The 9,970-nt window shown below is 38.7% G+C and overlaps 1 long non-coding RNA gene across 1 annotated transcript in view; it reads right to left on the minus strand.

The window, feature by feature from the left end:
* LOC109552341 (uncharacterized) overlaps nt 1-9,970 on the minus strand; it is a 176,747-nt gene that overhangs the window by 74,740 nt on the left and 92,037 nt on the right. Inside the window, exon 3 of the long non-coding RNA XR_004525218.2 lies at nt 7,536-7,639. This is a non-coding gene — a long non-coding RNA (uncharacterized lncRNA). The remainder of the gene's footprint in view (nt 1-7,535; nt 7,640-9,970) is intronic.

Consider the following 9,970-nt stretch of genomic DNA (forward strand, 5'->3'; position numbering starts at 1 on the left):
TGGGCAGAAGACCTAAATAGACATTTCTCCAAAGAAGATATACAGATTGCCAGCAAACACATGAAAGGATACGCAACATCACTAATCATTAGAGAAATGCAAATCAAAACTACAATGAGGTATCACCTCACACCGTCAGAATGGCCATCATCAAAAAATCTACAGGACTTCCCTGGTGGCACAGTGGTTAAGAATCTGCCTGCCAATGCAGGGGACACAGGTTTGAGCCCTGGTCCAGGAAGATCCCACATGCCACGGAGCAACTAAGCCCGTGCACCACAACTACTGACCCTGAGCGCCACAGCTACTGAAGCCCATGTGCCTAGAGCCCATGCTCCACAACAAGAGAAGCCACCGCAATGAGAAGCCCACACACTGCAACAAAGAGCAGCCCCCACTCACCGCAACTAGAGAGAGTCCATGTGCAGCAACGAAGACCCAACGCAGCCAAAAAATTTTTTTTAAAAATCTACAAACAATAAATGCTGGAGAAGGTGTGGATAAAAGGGAACCCTCCTGCACATTCTTGGTGGGAATGTAAATTGATACAGCCACTATGGAGAACAGTATGGAGGTTCCTTAAAAAACTAAAATTAGAACTCCCATATGACCCAGCAATCCCACCACAGGGCATAAAACCATAATTCAAAAGGAGTCATGTACGACAGTGTTCATTGCAGCACTATTTACAATAGCCAGGATGTGGAAGCAACCTAAGCGTCCATCGACAGATGAATGGATAAAGAAGATGTGGCACATATATACAATGGAATATTACTCAGCCATAAAAAGAAACAAAATTGAGTTATTTGTAGTGAGGTGGATGAACCTAGAGTCTGTCATACAGAGTGAACTAAGTCAGAAAGAGAAAAACAAATACTGTATGCTAACACATATATATGGAATCTAAAAAAAAAAAAGGTTCTGAAGGGCCTAGGGGCAGGACAGCAATAAAGACACAGACGTAGAGAATGGACTTGAGGACACGGGGAGGGGGAAGGGTAAGCTGGGACGAAGTGAGAGAGTGGCATGGACATATATACACTACCAAATGCAAAATAGATAGCTAGTGGGAAGCAGCCGCATAGCACAGGAGAAACAGCTCTGCTTTGTGACCACCTAGAGGGGTGGGATAGGGAGGGTGGGAGGGAGATGCAAGAGGGAGGGGATATGGGGATATACGTATACGTACAGCTGATTCACTTCGTTATACAGCAGCAACTAACACCACAATGTAAAGCAATTATACTCCAATAAAGATGTTAAAAAATAAAAGGCAAAAAAACAAAAAGCCAATATAGTTTTTAAACCTGAGCATAACTTTCTTACGTGCTCTTTTGAACATTCATGTTAAAATTTCCGAAAATTTTCCCGTGTTTCTATAATCCTGATTCCCAGAAGTTTTGCTGATATTGAAAAATATGAACCTCTCTGTTGCAGAATATGCTTCTCAGCACATCTTCCAGAATTAATGCTTAATCCCCTGAGAAGCAAGGACCTCATTCTTAGGAGTTGGATTGTTTCTGCGAGATGCTTCAGAGACAATTCTTTCCTGGAAATGTGGACCATGACACTGTGAAATCCTACTGTGCCATTTTGCCATGTTGACTTGCTCTTTCTGGGTTTTGACATCTGGTTTGCCTTTTAGGATATTCCCAGCCTGTGCGACAAAATATTGACGACTTCAGCACGCAGCAGAACATGCAGCTGGGGAGGCTGTGTGACATCTTAGGTACAGTAAATACTTTTACACAAATGGCTCTTTGGAATGTTTATCAGTGGATGTTGATTAAACGTTCATTTTTTGCTTTTTTTTCTGTACAAGGAAAAGGCTTGGACTTCTAATCTTCTTGCAGGGCAACTGAATGTTTTGTTCCAAAGAACAGATTTATAGTGAAGTCAGTTGAATAAACAAATGACATTTTAACCAATTTACTTGGGTAGTTTTCTAATTCTCTTTGCTGCAGGCTTGAATAAGGATGTATCTCCTATAGCCCCAACTCTTCTTCATTTACTGAATCTGGCAGTGAATGAAGTCAACATTATATATTTGTGTCAATATTGTCTATTATATTATCTGAGGAATGGGTGGAAGGTAACAGAAATGAAAAAGCATTATGTTTTCATTATAAGAATAAGAGGGAAATGAAGATAGATTTTTAAAAGAAGGTTTTATTTAAATATATATAATCTAGTTATGAGAAAATAGGAAGTACCTAGTGGAAGGAATTATTAGAAATACAGACCTTGAGTGATAGACACATCTTTGTAAAAGTCAAGTTCTAATATTGGTTTGGTCAGTTCTAAATCAGACACCAACCAGGGGCCAAGAAGGAAGGATACAAGAACTCTAGGCTTTGGTTGACACTGTTTGAGGTGAGGTTTAAAGAATAAATGTTTCAAAGCCTAAGTAATAATATTGAATCAGTGTGGGAAGTCCTGGCCAGAAATTCAGGGTTAAACGAAAACTAGAATTTTTTAGTTACCAAATAAGAACTTCTTTGTTTTGTTAAAATATAATTGCTTTGGCCCTTATTTAAGCAAAACAAGGAAGAATTTTAAATTATCAATGACCAATTTAGCTGGCTCCCTGGAATGACATACTTTACGTGATTCATATATATTTCAGCATCATTATTATTTTATAAATGCCATTTGGTAACAAAAATACATCAGTACTAGAAATTTACAGTGTCCTAAAATAATAATAGGGTAATTGCTTTAATCTATTATCTAGGCACTAATGTTGTTTTTCAACCTTACCAAAAAAAAATTTAATGACTTAAGATTGATTTGTTAGTGCTGAGCTATTTCAACTAAAAACCTGACTGGGTGGAAACCAATGAAGTGCAGCAGAGGGCTGACTTTGCTCTAATTTATTTGAGTAATTTTTTTCTTTAGTTTTTTATATACCTTTCTATATATAGTCCATCACCAAAGAATTTCCTTACAAAGGATTCTTATTAATAATGAGAAGACTTAAGAGTATTAGGTTTCTATTTTAAATAACTCAATAATTCAGTCTATGTCTATCTGCAATGGAAAATTTTGCTAAGATGAACATTTCTGAGAGATTATTAACCAAATGCCTTTTCTCGGTACACTATCTTCATGATAACAATGCAATCCTAAAACCTCTTCAAGAGAAGTAATAAAAGTGTAGAAGTAAGTGAGAAAATAGAAAAAGTACTTGCTTGTGAAGTAAAAATATGAAGAAACTAGGAAAATTAGTGATAATTTTATGGAAGAATAAATGATTATCTTTCTTTAACTTGTGTTAATTCCTAGCAAAAGGGTGTTGATTTTTCTGCTTATTCAGGGGAAACAAAGGTAATCTGATCACATTAAGACTTGTTGTTTGGATACTGGCTGTGAAGTCAGGGTGTCAGGTGGAGAGACCTCAACAGCTTGTATCTTCAATTCCTAGATGAGTTAAGCAAGAGGGTGACTGATGTTGACTACTGACTAACAGTCAAAACAATCTTCATCTTCTTCTTAATTCCTTTCCAAAATCACCTGTCAATTAATTTTGAACATTTGTTGATTCACAATCAAACCACCCTAATACTGGATATTACTGTTAGTGATTATAGTATTCCTTTGCCAGAAATGAACGGGAAAGGTAAAATTAGTAACATGATTGGTTATCATTTACAACCCAGAAATTTCTTCCCAAGAAAAATTTAGTTTTCTTCTGCTATGGAGACTTTATTAAGTTATTTTTGTTGTTTGCTTTTTGTGTCCTTTTTTTATTATACTTAAAAAAAATACTAGTTTGGTTTTAAAGACCACTAGTTTAGTAAGACACTAGTCTCTTCTTGAAAACACGAGATTTCGGATAACAAATTTGATCATTCAGCAGTTGGATACAAGTTATTTAACTACTGTCTCCTCAGTTAATTTATTTTGAGGTTCATGTGACAATGTGGTTTCAACATTAAACAGGAGCCACTTAAATATTTACATTTACGAAGCACCTACTCTGGGCCCAGCTCTGGGCCAGTTCAGAAGACACTGCTTCTAGCCACAAGATGCTCTTCTCCAGAACAGATTTCTCCTGCATGCCATGGGTCTCACTAATTGTGTAAGACTTTCCAGTTCCCGAATCTCTCCATTCTCCCAGATCCCTCTGGTCAGCTCACAAGTATTTATTGAGTGGCTCCTGCATCCTCGACATTGTACCAGGGCATGGGGGATTATATGAAAAGTATACACCTTGCCTTTATAGAGTTTGGACGGACAAGATTGAAAGATTTGGAACAATAAGATGGAACAGCAGGGGACACTACTTCACCGTGTTTAATCTTGAGGCACTAGTTAAAAGGAGCACAAGTGTGGAAGGCGGGGTGTGGAACCACTGTTAGCTGGCCTAGTCAGGGTGGGCTGTGGAGCAGATTGGTGCATCTGTACTGTCTGCTGAGCACCTACTATGTGCCAGATACTGCACCAGGTGCTTTATATATATTCTTTCATTTCATAATCTCCAAAACTCTGTGCCCCAGGAGACTTTATTCCCCATTTTACAGATGAAGAAAGCAATGCTTAGAAAGGTTAAATAATATGCCCAGGCTCCTAGAAAGCTGAGCGAGCATTTAATCAGTCTATGCTCTGTATACTCTGCTAAACTGAACAGAGGAGTCTTAAAATCTCTTCTCAGCCCTACTTGACCAAGGAAACATTTTACAGTGCTCCCTCCTCCAACCCTCCCTGGGCACCTGGTCTGCATGTGTCTTGTGTCCACCACCCTCCACCATGTTTTACAGCTGTTTATACATGTGAAATGGTTGCTCCTCACAGGCAGCATCTCAGTTGCTTTGACTCTGGTATCTCCTTCCATGTCTAGCCAAGTGCTTTGCCCCTACTGATCAGTCAGTTATTTTACAAAAATGAATGGGTGACTCCACCGGCTGATGATTTCCTGTACATACTCCCTAAAATATTCTGCAGCCTGGAGTGGGGGTAATCTCTTCTCACTATTCCATTCGGATGGGATATTTAATTAGGATTTCTTTCTATGCACATAATAAGAAGCACATCTTGAGAAGGAGAACAGTTAAATTAAGATAGCGTTTCCTTTAAACCAAGAATCACTAGATGTCCTATTTAAGTAATATATTCCTCTTTGGGAATGGAGAAGGGAAAAGGTTGCTTTCTTGAAATAATCATTGCTATGGTCATAATCAGACCATTTATTTGGACAGAACATTCCCTGATTTGGCCTTGCCAAGTCCAGGCAGCATAAGAAATTGCAATTTCATCAGCTTTCGAAAGTTAACAGTTCTCTTTTATAATTTACTAAAGTTAATGGAATAAATTTTTAAATCAGTATGCAAATCCCATTGATATTAATAGGAGTTCTGGAGCTAAATCCCTATGTATTATTTGAAAGTACACTTCCATGGTACCTCACAGCCCTCCTTCTGAAGGAATCATTGTGTCTATTTTTTTGGTGGTGGTGTTATTTATCTTTTCTTTAGAGAAATGCTAAAGGACAAAAAAGCCACTTAAATTGCTAAGATCTGTGCAAAACCAATCTAAATTAACTTGAATGTGGCTTTTGGATATGCTCTTTATTTTAAACTGTGCAACATCAATCTGATACCAGAGTTTGTAATGTCTTTTACCTTTATACCAGTAATTAACATTGTGCCTGTTATTTTTAGATGCCAATGTAAGCGTCATCTACATCTGCTCCCATCGAATGAATGACGAGTTGCTGCTGTATTACAATAAAATCCTGAGTCTACAGGCAGCTGTCAAATCAGGGAATCTTAAGGACAGAAGTGACCTGCGGGACAGGTTCAAAATTATCACCCCTGAAGCTATAAGCATCTTCACTGTGAGTCTGTCTTCTAATTACTACGGCTTCCGGGATGCAGTAAAATTAAATTGGAAATTTTACAACTTGCAACGTCCTGGTGCACGTCAGTGAAATATTATTGCAGGTTTAACAGTTTTACTGATTAGACTACAGGTCGGACGATAGGAAATAAATATCCCAGTTTAACTTGCAGACTTAGCTGAGCTACTGCTGCCCAGTTTCTCTGTAGCTGAAGCCTAATTGTAGTTATTGGGTTGTACCATTAACTAGGTGAATTTATAACATCTACGGTTGCTTTTTCTTAATTTTGTGTGGAGAACACCGAGGCACAGAAAGGCTGGGGCTGCCTGTGGTCACAAAGCTAGTTAAGGACAGAATCTAGACCAGGGCCCCTGTTTTCTGATTTCCACACTGGTATTCCTTGTTATTCCATGGGGTTTTTGTCCCTCAGGGGAATTTGGTCTTATTTACCATATCACATGGTTCATAATGAACAAGGTTCAGATTTTTTTTTAACTTTTTTAGAACTGATTCTTAATGAATGGAACGAATTCTGAGTTGAATCTCATCCCTAGAGAAGAACTTCTGGGAGATTCATAGAACCATGGGGCACGTTCTAGAATAAGGTAGTGCAAGAGATGGCTTGAAATGAATTTCTCTATATTTTAACAAGAATTTAAGCTTTCCATGGTAAACAATCAACATTTTAATACCTAATGGAGGACTTCCCTGGTGGCGCAGTGGTTAAGAATCCACCTGCCAATGCAGAGGGCACAGGTTCAATCCCTGGTCTGGGAAGATTCCACATGCCTCAGAGCAAGTAAGCTTGTGCACCACAACTACTAAGCCTGCACTCTAGAGCCCGCAAGTCACAACTACTGAGCCCGTGTGCCACAACTACTGAAGCCCATGTGCCTAGAGCCCGTGCTCCACAACAAGAGAAGCCATCACAATGAGAAGCCCACGCACCACAATGAAGAGTATCCCCCACTAGACGCAACTAGAGAAGGACCGCGCGCAGCAACGAAGACCCAACACAGCCATAAATTAATTAATTAAATCTTAAAAAAAAAAATAAGAAAGCAGACAAATCATCACCACTTACTTATAATCTTAGAAACTCCCCAATATCCTCCACCAGTGCAAGGATTGCTTTGGTGCTTCCCAGCTATTCCCTGGCTTCAATGTCAGAGTTACTGTGGATATTGGGAAGCAAGGAACTATCATTAGCGTGTGGTAAATTTCCTGATATTCTCCAGCCAGAAACTGGAGCTAATGCCTGGTAGCTGCTAATAAACAGTTTCTGCATATCTGAAATGCCAATATACATTGAAGAGGCATGGAATGGGGAAGGGGCACTAGATTTGGGAAAAGGAAAGTGAGTAAACAGCTAACATTTATCAAATGCTTAGCATACATTTTCTCATTTGATACTTAGAACACAGCAGCAAGACAGAAATTATCAATTTCCTTCTTTGGCTAAGGAAACCAACACTCATCTTCTAATCCCAAGTTACTAGTGGGGACAGAGTATGAAGCCAAATCTGTCTGACCCCAGAACCCTATCCTGATCTGGAATGACAGCCTTGCTCCTGGATGACCTTGTGGCCTTGGGCAAGCCCCTTTACCTCTCTGGTCCTCCGTTATTCATCTGTAAAATGAGGTGATGGATTAGATCATTTCAAAGTCCCTTCCAGCTCTGCAGTCCTATTACCTGAGAAGTGAATCCTCACCGTCCACTCTTCACCTTCTAAGAGGAGATAGGCAGTTGGTACTAACAGATGTGCAGGGTTACATTCATAGTGTAGGTTTGCATCTCTGCGAATAGAAACAATTAGGAAATATTTTTAAGTACTTAATACTTCTCATAGTTTAAGTTTAAATTATTTGAGTAATTAATCACTCATAGGCAATCACCTCTCTAAAATACAAAAAGTAAACTCTTACTTTCAAATCATTTCCTGCTCGTGTTTAGTTATGGCTTTATTTCTTTTTAATGGGTTTGAGAGATTGCATCAGTGCTGACTTTCTTTCAAATGCATGGCCTTGAGGAGATTTTTTAAAGTGTGCCAAAAATCTGTTTTTACATCTCTCCAAGTTACTCTACAATGTTTGAATTTGTAATGGTGAAAATGCTGTTATAAAGTCATCGTGTATGTCTATTTTTGAATATTTTAATGTTTATGAAGACATCCTAAGCAACTACCTTTTGTCTCAGGTGAAAAAAAAAAATAGTGGTGATAGATTAAATGTAGCTATAATGTTATGGAATTAGGAACATTTTAGATTTTTGTCATCTGTGTTAATCCACAGCCTGGATCTGATGATACTGATTTTCTCTAAATGGTCACACAAGACCTGCAGTCAGTAATGTGTCCTCTGCCGTCACTTACATTCAAATCTTTATTAAACACACGTTGAACACAATACTGTGGTACCATCTTGCCTGAAGAATAAGGCATGCCCAGAGATGACATAATAGAGTTGCACAGAATACTTGCCAAGAGAGATAAACAACCCTAGAGCAGACAGAAATCCATTCCGGCCAGAAATGTGCAACTTTAACGTTAGGTTCTATTGCTGCATCTACCAGCCCCTCATCACACTTCATAAAACTACCAGACCTCACTACTCAATCTGTAAAATGGGAGAAATCATGGCATCTATGGCATGAGAACTGTGCTAATGCTGAACTTGAATTCTGCCTCTGCTATTTACCAGCTGTGTGACTATGGGCAAATCACCTGAGCCTCAGTTTCCTCGTCTCCAAAACAGGGACTGTTAATTGGTACAGTGTTGTATGGATCAAAGGAAAGAGTACTTAACATGAGAGGATTGCCCCCTTTGAAACATTCTTCTAGGTACCCTGAAAAGCCTACCACATACTTTGTGACTCAAGTCACCAGTTCTACAAGACACATCATTTTTTCACATTTTCTCATTGGAATAATTTGTAGGGAAAGGAAAGGAGTGAACTAAACAAGGGGGATAAACAGTGATCAATTAGATGGGAAACACAAACTCACGAGTTGCTGTCACCAGCCATTGTCTAATGGAACACCGGATTTCCTAGAGCTGCATTCTCAGAAGCAGGTTTTTGAAAATGGATTTAAATTAAGCAAAGGCATACTGCATACACCTAAAGAGCTTAGAATATAACACTTGCTCTGAAGGAAGGGTTCAACAGGGTAAATCATAAAATCCTCTTCTCAGAGGAGGTTTTTATTTTGTCTTTTGGCGGGGGGGAGGCGGAATATACATAACGTAAAATTTACCATTTAAATCACGTTAAGTGTACAGTTCAATGAAATTAAGTACATTCACATTGTTGTGCAATCATCATATCATCCATTTTCAAAACCTTTTCGACATCCCAAGCAGAAACTCTGTCCTCATTAAACAGTATGTCCAGAAGAGCTTTGGTTTTAAAGGGAACGTTGTATCACAGCTGGAAGGACCCTAGAGATTTCCAGTTCAACCCCTCATTTGAATGCGGGGAACCAAGGCTCAGAAAGATAGTTTTCTAAATCAACTTGCAAGTTACAAATTCAGACAGGACTAAAATCCAGGGGCTCTCCTCAGTTGCTTTCTCTTATACTCAGCAGTCATACCCTCCAACAGTTTGCAAACTGGTGCAGCAGATACTCCTCAAAATAGTGGCTCGGAATTTCTCCACACTTCAATGCCATATTGAGTAGATAATTTTGACTAAAACCAGGAGAGAAGGTGCTAGTGTACAAAATCCCTTGAACTCCATTAAGACTCTCACGTCTTGCATTATATTATTTGCATGACATTTTAATGACTTTATTTTTAAAAAGTTTTCTCCATAATAATATTGATAATTACTACCATTGATCGAATATCAACTGAATGCCATGCATTATAATAGGTGTTAAACATTTATGATCTTATTTTATCCTTAGAGGAACCCATCAAATGGGTATTTTTATTCCCTTTTAGAAGATGGAGAAACTTAGTCTCAAGGAGTCTAAGTCATTTGCCCAAGTTCGGGTTGTTTGTAACGGATAGAGCTGGATTCAAAGACAGAACCATTTGACTCCGAGGCCCCATCACTTTCTCGTGTGCCATGATGCTCTCTTCTCTAGAGGAAATGAGCACAATCTTGGGTTCCCATATTCCAGCCTA

This window comes from Tursiops truncatus, chromosome 2 (assembly GCF_011762595.2).
Source record: "Tursiops truncatus isolate mTurTru1 chromosome 2, mTurTru1.mat.Y, whole genome shotgun sequence".
Taxonomy (NCBI): domain Eukaryota; kingdom Metazoa; phylum Chordata; class Mammalia; order Artiodactyla; family Delphinidae; genus Tursiops; species Tursiops truncatus.